Raw genomic sequence first — 11,665 nt, 5'->3', positions numbered from 1 at the left:
CAAAAATGTCAGGAGATTTGCTTGTGAATCTATTGCATGTGTTGGATTTTAAGTAATTATATCTCTATAGCTATTATAAGATATATAAAATGGTAGACATATATATAATTATACATACATGTTATATGTATAAAATATAAAAAATTCATAGATGATTAATGATAGATGATAATATATAAATAACTAGAAGTAGAGAAACAGAGATAAAGGGGAAGAGAGAGAGATAGAGAGGTACATAGGCTGAGCAAGTGAGAAACAGAGAGATAGAAACACGGGCTTATAAGACTGTACTAATTTTGACTCTTGTTTATGTACTTAGCGCTCTTCTGTCAGAGCTCAAGAAATTAAGCCAGAGCATAACTTCTTCAAATTAATATGTGGAGTTTCTTTAACATAAAAATGATTGTATCACTCTTAAATGAATTTCATGGTTGGAAGCAGAATATAAGTTTTCAGACTTGACTTCAGTTGATACTAAGGAAAGATGTCCCTTCCACTAGACCACTCCTGGCATTTTTAAGCAATGCTTCAAAAAGTCAATGCTGGATTCCTTGCCAAGAAGGCCATGAGAAGGAAAATACTGAAAATTCTCTGTGACATTCAATGTCATAGTGCCTAATGATTAATAAGTACTGCCATCAGATGGACTACAGACAGCTAGTCTAGTTCAAACCTTCCTGTTAAAACAAACTGAACCAGGGCTGAGTGGTGTAATAGGGCAAGATTCTGTAGTGATTCAAAACCACTTGAAAGTACATCTTTTTTGGAAAAATAGCTAGTAAATCAGAATTGCTCCAATTGCTTCAGCCTTACATAAGTTAGAAAATCTGTAAAATAATAAACACTAAAAGACATGTGTAATTAATGTAGATGAACCATAAAGGCTAATTTATTTCACAGTTTTACTAAATATCTCTATTACTTTTTTAGATAAATTACCCCAATCTCAGAAAGCATAATGCTTTTCATGTTTCATGATTTAAGTTATGTTAGTCATGAGACTCAGTTTGATAAACTTAGGTTATATATAATTTTAGGCTAAAAATATGTACAAGCCTGGGCATCATAGTGAAACTGTATCTCAAAATAAATAATATAGGCTTGAGAGATATCTCAGTGATTAAGAACATTTGTTACAATTACAGAGGACCAGATTTGGGTCTTATTACCTACATAAGAAACCTACATCTGCCTGTAACTCCATTTCTTGAGATTTAATGCCTTCTTTGTCCTCTGTGAGCACTGGCACACACATGAACACACACACACAATAAATAAATAAATAAATGTATCTATAAAAAACAGAACATGCTGGTACAGATCTAAAAGGCGAATTCTCAACAGAGGAATCTCAAACAGCTGAAAAACAGTTAAAGAAATATTCAACCTCCTTAGCGACCTAGGAAATGCAAATCAAAATAAACTTGACATTCCATCTTTCACCCATCAGAATGGCGAAATCAAAAACACAAGTGTCAGCTTATGCTGGTGAGGACATGGAGCAAGGTGAACACGCCTCCATTGATGATGGGAGTGCCAACTTGTACAGCCACTTTGGAAATTAACATGGTGGTTTCTCAGAAAATTGGAAATTGATCTGCCTCAAGACTTCTCAACAGACAAGCTATACACTTTTGGGCATATTCTGAAAGGAAACTCCATTCTATCACAAACTGGAAGCAACATAAATGTTCCTTAGCCAAAGAAAAGATAAAGAAAATGTGATACATTTACACAAGGGAATATTACTCAGCTGTTAGAAACAACGACATCATGAAATTTGTAGGCAAATTAATGGAACTTGAAAAAAAAGATATCCTGAGTGAGGTAACCCAGGCTCAGAAAGACAAGTATAATATGTACTCACTAATAAGAAAATACTTGTTGGTTCGACTGCCCGACTTGATCCTGGAATGATTGAGGGAAAACTGTCCGCTGTGAGGGGCCGGGCGACGTTTGGAGGAACCTGGAGCTGGGGCCCAGGCTCTAAGGAAACCCGAGCTGATCTGGAACTTGCTCTACAAACTAGGATGGCCTTGAACTTGCAATGATCCCTCTGGTGGGAATTCACATGTGGCAGGTAAACCGCCACCCGGCTTACATCTGGATGTAGTAAAAGGAGACAAGCTAATTGAGAAGCTGATTATTGATGAGAAGAAGTATTACTTATTTGGGAGGAACCCTGATCTGTGTGACTTTACCATCGACCACCAGTCTTGCTCTCGGGTCCACGCAGCACTAATGTACCACAAGCACCTGAAGAGAATTTTCTTGATAGACCTCAACAGCACACATGGCACTTTCTTGGGTCACATTCGGCTGGAACCTCACAAGCCTCAACAGATTCCCATCGATTCTACGGTCTCATTTGGCGCATCCACGAGGGCATACACTCTTCGAGAGAAGCCTCAGACATTGCCATCAGCTGTGAAAGGAGATGAGAAGATGGGCGGAGAGGACGACGAACTTAAGGGCCTGTTGGGACTTCCCGAAGAGGAACCCAAGCTAGATAACCTGACAGAGTTCAACACTGCCCACAACAAGCAGATTTCAACCCTCACTATTGAGGAGGGAAGTCTGGACATTCAGAGACCAAAGAGGAAGAGGAAGAACTCTAGGGTGACCTTCAGTGAGGATGATGAGATCATCAACCCAGAGGGTGTGGATCCGTCTGTTGGGCAATTCCGGAACATGGTGCAGACTGCAGTCGTTCCAGTCAAGAAGAAGCGGATGGAGGGCTCTAGCTCTCTGGGCCTGGAGGAGTCAGGGAGCAGGCGCATGCAGAACTTTGCCTTCAGCGGAGGACCATACGGGGGCCTGCCTCCCACACACAGTGAAACAGGCTCCCAGCCGCATGGCATTCATGCGACAGCACTCATTAGTGGCTTGCCCATGCCATACCCGAACCTCGCCCCTGATGTGGACTTGACTCCTGTTGTGCCATCAGCGGTGACCATAAACCCCACACCAAACCCGGCAGTCTATAACCCTAAAGCTGTAAATGAACCTAAGAAGAAGAAATATGCGAAGGAGGCTTGGCCGGGCAAGAAGCCCACACCTTCCTTACTGATTTGATATTTTGGTTATGGAGAGGGTGGGGAGGGTTGGGGAGGGGTGGAGGGGTGACAAGGGGAGCTACTGAACTAGGGAGAAAACTTTCCATGTGTGCAGTATCGTCTTTCAGAAAGTCTCCTGAGGTCCTAACCATGTAATACTGAGTCTAAGGGTGGGGCTAAAGTTACCAGTAAAGACCTGAGTCAGAACACTTGAAGTGTAGAGAAAGGCTTCCCAGGCCCTTCTGAGCAGACTGTCCTGGTGCTGTCCCTGTGTCACCTACTAGGACCATTTTTTTATGTGAAGTAGCTCACGGGAGGAATCTAGAGCTATGGAGAGGGTGGGAGCCTCATTAGTATTCCCTTCCCTAAGCGGTTGCCATGGATGCCAGGTTGGTTGACACTGTTCATTTAAACCACAGGGTAAATGAATGTCCTCTTGTGCATGTGGTTTTGAGGTCTAATAGGTAATTCTCTGTCTTATCTGGTGACATGAGGCCATTTTGAATTCCCCTCATCTGTAGCCAGTGTCACAGGACAGACTAATGGGTTTGTAGAGTATTGTTGGACTTTACCTATTTTCCTTGTCCACACTGAAAAGTCATTTAGTTCAAGTGCAGCCTCCTCCTTGTGGCCTCACTGTTTGTGTGTGCCGTGAGGCAGCTCCTTACGGAGCAGCCAGTTGGGGCAGTTCCTGCTGAACAGGAAGACTACTTTGCAAGGACTAGGTGTGTGTTAGGAGAAGATGCTCAGCTGTTGGTTTGGAGGCTCCCCTGACCCCACCCCCAATGGAGAATTCTGGTTATTCAGATCTCCAGGGTAGACCTGGCTAACAGGAGACAAGGTAGGAACCATTGTACAAACTTTGTACAGATTTGTACATTTGTGTTATATGCCTTTTCTGCTCTAAGTGTAGCTTTTTACCTGTAACCTTTACTACATTGTAAATTAAATGTAACTTTTTGTCAAAAAAAAAAAAAGAAAGAAAATACTTGTTATAAAGTAGAAGACAATCATGGGTCCACAGACCCAGAGATGCTAAGTAACGAGAAGAGCTTATAAGAGGAATGTATGAATCTCCCCGGGAAGGAGAAATACAGTAGATTTTGTGGTTGAACTGGAAGAAGGTGGGGTGGAAAACAGGAGGGGCCAGGTGTAGTGAAGAGAAAAAAAAATACTGGAAGAAATGACTGGAATTGGGGTCATTTCGGGGGTGAGGTAGAAAAAGGGAAATATGCTTCATAAGGAAATAATAAAAATGTTTTATATACTCAATAGAAAAAACACAGAAAATGACTTAAGATACAGCTCCATGCTGAAGCACTTACCTGTTCATATAATCAATCCATGTATAAAGCCCTAGCGGTAAGCCCACTATGGAGAGAGAAATGAATACTACAATGGCTGAGGTGCACTTAAGAGATTAATAAAGCACAGCTCTGGTTGTATTTTTGAGCTTCATTCAAAGATGATTAAATGACGAGAAAGATGATCCAAAAATGGTTAAATATGCTGACCTATCGCTGTGTTCAAACTCTGAATAGGCCCTTGGGAGGTTGTAGAACTTGTGAAAGATGAGCACAGTCTGAAAGGAGGTCATTGGGCATGCATTTTTGGAGGGCACACCTTGCTCTGGCTCCTTCCTAGTCTCTTCTGCTTCTTGACCACCATGATGTCTACTCCTCTACTCGGGCACACCCTTCCTGCCTAAGAGACCAAGTCTGTAAACTTAGATATCTTAGTTACAGCAATCAAAACAGAATATAGGAAAAACCAATTGCATAATTTTAGTTCAGCTACTGCATGCACTCTTTTATATTGATATAAGAGATTAGTCAAGAACTTTTAATATTTCTAAGTGTACTTTAAAATTACACTCTCTTTCTATAGAACCTCATAATGTTACCCATGGTCGGGGAATCACATTGTGTGTGTGTGTGTGTGTGTGTGTGTGTGTGTTTGTGTGTGTGTGTGTTTGTGTGTGTGTGTGTGTGTGTGTGCTCTTTGTCTCTCATCCCAAGAGGTAACAATTAAAACTCCCACATATTTGCAAAATTAACAAGGAGATGTCATTCAAATCAAAGAAAAGGAAAACAGCAGAACACAATGCAAGGGCATGGGTGGAGAGGAGCATGAGTGAAGAAACACTAGGGCCCCCATTATTGTGTGTGATTACCTTTAATTCAACAGGAGAAAAGAATGACAGAAATGTTGGATTTATATTAAAAATCTCAAAAGTGATTTTTTTAATGTGGCTTAAAAAAGCAAAACCTATATTCAGCCTTGAGATATTTGAAAATGTTCAACTAAACTTTGGAGACAAAGTAAGTAAATACCCTTATTACTAGAAAACATACCAAGACTATACTTTATTTCACAATCTGTGGGGTGAGACAAAGGTTACTGGGTTGGAAGAGAAAATAAAATGGGAGAGACCACTCTGTACTCTGTGGCTGACATCTTCAGGAGATGAAGTGGAAGCTGAATCAACCAACTAAGCTAAAATGTACAGAAGTAGTCAGGAAAAAAATCTGTTCAATATGTTATTCTTGACACAATACCACAAAATAAGTTCTGACTCCATCCCTAAAGCATAGTCTTTTCTCTGTCAGATTACTTTAGTGAGCATGTGTACATTTCCCCACCTATATAATGGGTTATGTTGTCAAATGATAGAATGGTACCCTGACACAGAGAAATTTCCTAGTAAATATCAATGAAATTCCAATGGGAAAAATTTAAAGAACAAAAGGGCAAAGGTATCAAATGTTATTTTTAAAAAATAAAATATCCTACAATTTGAGAAAATATTGGATTTGACCACCCATAGGCCACTTGAAAATTCAAAACTATAATTCCAAAAGAGTGAAAAAGGTCACGCTGAGAGACTGTAGGAGTTTAGAGTATTTAAGGGAGAAAATCCCCAGAATGCCAAATGGACATTTCTTAAAAATCAATACTTCAAATCATTTGCAAACCTATTTCCAAAAGGAGAAAAAAAATTGTTTCACCTTCTTGTGCCCTCTGCTGGCATCCTATCTGCTCATTAGCATTATTTATATAATCCTAATCAATTAACATTTTTGCCTAACACAATAATTGTATAATAATACATTTAGCAAAGATCTAGTCAGCACCTATGGTGGGGTCAGCCTTTGTGTTTATACTTGTTATTTTTTATGGTCAACATAAAGTCACCTAAGAAGAAAAAAAAACTCTCAGTTTAGGAATTTCTTAGATCAGAATGGTTTACATGGCATTGTTTTGATTGCTAATTGATGGAAGAGAAGCCAGATGGCTGTAGACACTACATAACAGCTCTTAGTCCTGGGCTGTATAAAAATGTCAGCTAATGGGCCACCTTGTCTGGCATCAGTGGGAGAGAAAGTGTCTAGTCTTTCAGAGACTTGAAGTGCCAGGGTGAGGGATATGCAAAGGATCCCCACCTGTTCAAAGAAGAAGGAGAAAGGAGAGATGGGTAAAGATTGTGGGAGGGGTTGACTGGAAAGGGTCAATGAGAAGACTGTAAAGTTAATAAGTAAAAAATAGTAATAATTTTTTTAAAAAATGTCATTTAAGCACAAACCTGAAAAAGTGAGAGATCCAAGTCGTGAACCAGCAGATAACAATCCTGTCTGGTTTCTACTTCAAGTTCCTACCTGAGTTTCCACCTTGACTTCTCTCAATGATGAGCTCTGACCTTGAAGTATAGACTGAAACCCTTCTGCCTCAGGTTGCTTTTGATACAAGCCTTGTATCACAGCAAGAGAAGGTAAACAGGAACAGTGTTTAATGCCAAGAATACAACGTTACCAATCTCAGAAGTCATGGTGTGGATTAACCAAAATTTTAAACATTTAAGAAAAGTGTACTGATTTTGATAAGATAATTTTGGAATATTAAACTTGTATAAATAAATGAAATGCTGAATTCATCCTTGAACATCAACAGGATGACTTTATCCTTCATATCAAATATCTTACCTTTTAATATTTGATTATGCTATAGACTATGTGTTTTTAGGGGAAAAATCAAGAGGTTTTAAGTGGGAGTGGGTTGGTGAGGAGGGAGAAGGGGGATGGGATAGGTGGTTTTCAGAGGGGAAACCAGGAAAGGGGATAACATTTGCAATGTAAATAAAGAAAATATCTAATAAAAAAGGGAAAAATGAGGTTTTAAAATTAAGAAAAATCTAAATTTGTACAGCACAGTAAGGCATTTATTTATGCCTGGTGTCAACCTATTTTATTCTCTTCCATTTCTGAAAACACCATGCTGACAAGACTTCTGATAGAAAGTTGACATGACGAAAGAGAATGTTAGGGAACTATCCATCAGCTGGCCAGCATCCTCCACAGACATAAAGTATAGTTTCACTCCAGCTACAGAATTGAGGCCATTTCCTCAGCACACAGAACCACTTACCTTTCTGCTCTACAAAACCATTGTTTTATTTCATAATTATGTGAAACATTATAATGGAATAATATTATATAGACACTGAATTCAGACTCTTGGTTGTATGAAAATTATGCAAAGTCCAAAGAAGCTAGCTAAGTTATAAATGATGAAATATTGGAGATTAAGGAACAAAAGGAGGAAAACAACACATAAAGTATGACAGATTCAGTAACAGATAATAAGCCTTGCACCCACTTGTCTGCCTAAGTAAGCTCCACAGTTGCAGCTTCTATATATAGAAAAATAGGACATTTGGACTGTGTTCCTTAATAAGGCAAAATTCAGATAACAAGAGAAGAGATGGGCACTAGAAATGCCTGCTTATCCCCTCATTGAGAAGCAGAAAGTGGGGATTTGTATATAATCTTTTCAACTTTACAAACAAAATTGGGAGGGCATTTTCATTTTTCTCAGTCTAATGTTAATTCTTTAGGGAGTTTCTTTCCTGGTGAAAGTGTAAGACAGAGTGCTATGTCTTTTGAAAGAGTCAACTCAGAAATTTTGACAGGGAAGCATGTATGTAAAAGGTCAAATGTGCTGCAGAGAAACGAGGGTGATTAGAACAGAAAATAACCTGTCCCATAATTAAGGAGGAGTCAGGAAGGCTTTCTTCATAGTTAGAAGGAAATGTGTTATTTCTGAATCATAAAACACTGAAAGATGAGAGACTGATATTATTTTCCTGGAAATAAATTTGATGCCATTTAACTTGGTACCAACATTAGAAAAATTAAGTTGTGGGAAGACAGCTATTCTTCGTGGATGCATTAAACTATTGCTGGCTGCCTGCATATCTGACTCAGATGAAAATGAGCACCATAAAGGAAAGCTGCAAGAAAGAGAAAATATACAGTCCATCCCACTAGGTCACTATGATACAGGGAACAGTGGCAGAGCCAGGCATCCCTTCCACTACCGAGACATCTGCAGCACCAATACAAGAGTTGATTCGAAATTTTGTACCATAAACTTCATTCAACACTGAAAAAAGTACTTTGCCATTTGCTTCTAAATCTCTTGACATTTAAAGGTTCTATGAAGATTGCCAGATTTATAATAAATCCTGAACTTCAAAAGAAGGAATTTTTAATCATTTTAGGGGCAAATGGTGTGCAGAAAATTAAAACGTAGCTGGAAGCAATATTTTTAAATGTAATATTTTTATTAATTCTTTGAGAATTTCATACATGCATGCAATGTGTATTGATAATATTCAGTCCTAACTTTTCTCTTTAACTCTTTCTGGGTCTACCTCCCAGCCCCTCACCCTACTCCCAATTTACTGTCCCATTTTGCTATACATGAGTGAATCCAATTTGTGCTGCTCATACATGCATGATGTGGGATTATCCACTGGAGCTCTCTATTAGGCTACATCCCTAAAAAATAAAAACTGACTCTTTCTGTCTAGCTCATCAATACATCCTCATCTAGATGTGGGCGTTTGTGAGCATCTCTCCCCTCCCTCTCCAAACTAGAATACTGTCTACCTTTATCTTATTCTTGGTCTTATTAGGCAGCCACAAATGTTATGATTCCTATGGTATTCAAGTTGAATGGTTTCACCCAAGTTCATCCTGATCTCTAGCTCACTAACACTCAACCCCCTCCATCCCATGATCTGTTCCAAGTGTCATGGGGAGACTTGTGAATTTATTAATTAATTAGTAGATTTCAACTGGAAACCCTGTGGCAAAAGAGGTGGAAAGCATGAAAGAGCCAGATGGGATGTAGGAAAACAAGAAAATAAGGTTTCCATATCAACAAGATCAAAGCATTTATGAGCTCACACAAATGGAGGGAGCCTGCACAGAGCCTACTAGTGATTAGATAGCTTCCTAAAGTTGAACAGAACAATGAACACATGCTCCCATCCCTAGTACAAAATGATTTTCAGTTGTTAACCACTTGCAAGTGAAACAGTAGTTTTCTCCAATGGAAACTTTCTGCAGAAACAAAACATTCTGAAAGGTAGGCTGCATACCCAACAGTAGATGGTCAACAGAGAAGAAACTCAACAATATCCTTGAAAGCTCCTTGATTCATTACACAATGTCATTCTTTTTCTTTTTCTTTTTTTAATTTACCTGAATTTTATTTTTTCTTTATTTTTTTTCTCATCTCACTCCACAGGTCCTTGATGTACATGTGATAACTTTCAGCTTAGTGTTTTTATGTGACTCCTGGGTGAGTGTGGGAATATAGAGTCTGCATCCGAATCTATTTCTTGTGACTTTTCTGGGGCCCTTTTCCCTCTGTTTGCATGTTTTGTTCTATTTCAAATTTTTAGCTTCTTTTTTATTTTAGTATTTGACAAAAGAAAGGAAAAGAAGAGAAGAGGAAAGAAAAGAAGAGGAGAGAAAAGAACAGAAGACAAAGGAAAAACAAAACCAAACAAAAATAGCCCTTAACATCTGCTGCTCCTGCCTCCGGCTCTTATGTATGCCTGCTTTCTGCAGTGTTGAGAATTTAACCTAGGGATTTGTGCATGCTATGCTCTCACACAACCCTGGAATGTTAATATTTCTTTTATATTTTTTAAGATTGTTTTGTTTTGATTCCCCCTTTTAAGAAGGAATGAAATGTCTACCTTTTGGTCTTCCTTCTTCTTGAGTTCCTTGTGGAATGTGGGTTGTTCTTCCTGTATTCCAGACTTCTGCACTAATAACCATTTATCAGAGAGTGCATACCGTATTTGTTCTTTTGTGATTGGCTTACCTCACTCAGGATGATATTCTCCAGATCCATCCATTTCCCTAAGAATTTCATAAATTTATTGTTTTTAATAGCTGAGTTATTTTAATATTTATAGGTATATTACTGGATGCATGCCTGTATATTATGTGTGTGCAGTGATTATGGAGGTCAGAAAAGGGCATCATATTCCCTCGAACTGGAGTTGCAAATGCTTGTAAGCTGCCATGTGGGTGCTGGGAATCAAACCTGGGTTCTCTGAACAACTTAGCTGCCTCTTAACTGCTGATCAATGTCTTGAGCCCCTATTAAAGTGTACTGAGGAGAAATTCTTCTCTTAGATTCAGCACTATCTCAAGTACTCCTCATGAAGGAGAAACAAAAACAAATTAGAAACAAATCACCACATGTGTATTTCTAGCTTGGAGAAAAGAAATATAGTGTAATCATCTTACTATTTTTATTCATAGTTATTAATAAGAATAGTTGAAGGAAAGAAAAACTTTTAGGCCACATTTTGAGAATCCAAATGCTATTCCCATTTCCCTTCAAGAAGTTTGGTTCAATGAAAAAAAAAGCCATTTCACTGTATGCCTAACACTAGACACCTATCTCTATACTTGTTTTTCTTTCAAGTCTGAGAAATCAAAGCTCGTCGAACCACAGTATTGTACTGCAAATCTCAAAAATCTCCAACTAAGCGCTGTACTGGGAAGCCAAGAGAACTAATTTTTGTAGAGTTGCAAAGCCATTAGTCTAAAACTGTTGTGGACCCACAGGGGAAGGAGCCTATCTATTTTTTATGGCTAGAAGAGAAAAGTAGTCCAGCTATCATGAGGGAAGAGAAGACAAAGAATGAAAAAGAAACTTCATGTTCTGTTCCTCATCTCCAGCATTCTCCTTTGAAAACATTGTGTCTTCCACCTTTCAGAACCTTATTAAAATTTTATGTTCCTTAAATTCTCAAAATGGCTCCAAGTGTTCTCTGAACCTCTCTAAATTATTACAGACCCCAAAATATGGATTCTTTAATAGTTCCTGTGTGGTAAATGAGATACATACCAGAAATATATGAGAACTATCTATATATTAAAAATATGCAAGTCTTTTGTCATCACAAAAAATTATTAATATACTGATTTTGGAGAAATACCAAAAATATAATGATAGGATTATGTTTGGGTCCAAAAGAAATCATATGCCCTGCAGTGGCCCTTAATTATTCAAAAGACCAAGTAATCATCTGTATGGAATTTATTAATAATTAATATGTCTACCTTAATGCATTTAACTGAAGTTTTTTATACACCAAATCTCCTACATTCAACACTCCTGAAGATTTTACCAAATGTACTTGTGATAACAGTGGGATGTTCAGCTTGGATCACTTTTTTTACGATACTTTTGTAACATCTCATCTTTTTTTTAAATTTTTGTTTATTTTATTTATTTACATT

General features: G+C 38.2%; 2 long non-coding RNA genes and 1 pseudogene across 3 annotated transcripts; all 3 read left to right on the top strand.

The window, feature by feature from the left end:
* The first annotated feature begins 1,451 nt into the window (after nt 1-1,451).
* LOC116077609 lies at nt 1,452-3,417 on the top strand (annotated as a pseudogene). The gene is made up of 2 exons (XR_004113288.1): nt 1,452-1,506; nt 2,081-3,417. The product of XR_004113288.1 is annotated as a nuclear inhibitor of protein phosphatase 1 pseudogene (transcript).
* Nucleotides 3,418-9,370: 5,953 nt separating this feature from the next.
* Nucleotides 9,371-9,870, top strand: LOC116076937. The gene is made up of 3 exons (XR_004113137.1): nt 9,371-9,485; nt 9,648-9,701; nt 9,822-9,870. It is a non-coding gene; the product is annotated as an uncharacterized LOC116076937 (long non-coding RNA).
* A 41-nt stretch (nt 9,871-9,911) lies between these two features.
* On the top strand, nt 9,912-11,177 carry LOC116079050. Its single transcript, XR_004113736.1, has 2 exons — nt 9,912-9,954; nt 10,845-11,177. It is a non-coding gene; the product is annotated as an uncharacterized LOC116079050 (long non-coding RNA).
* The last annotated feature ends 488 nt before the right edge of the window (nt 11,178-11,665 follow it).

This window comes from Mastomys coucha, unplaced genomic scaffold, assembly GCF_008632895.1.
Source record: "Mastomys coucha isolate ucsf_1 unplaced genomic scaffold, UCSF_Mcou_1 pScaffold5, whole genome shotgun sequence".
Taxonomy (NCBI): Eukaryota; Metazoa; Chordata; class Mammalia; order Rodentia; family Muridae; genus Mastomys; species Mastomys coucha.
The sequence above is the reverse complement of the archived record's forward strand: the minus strand, read 5'-3'. Positions and strand labels throughout refer to the sequence as shown.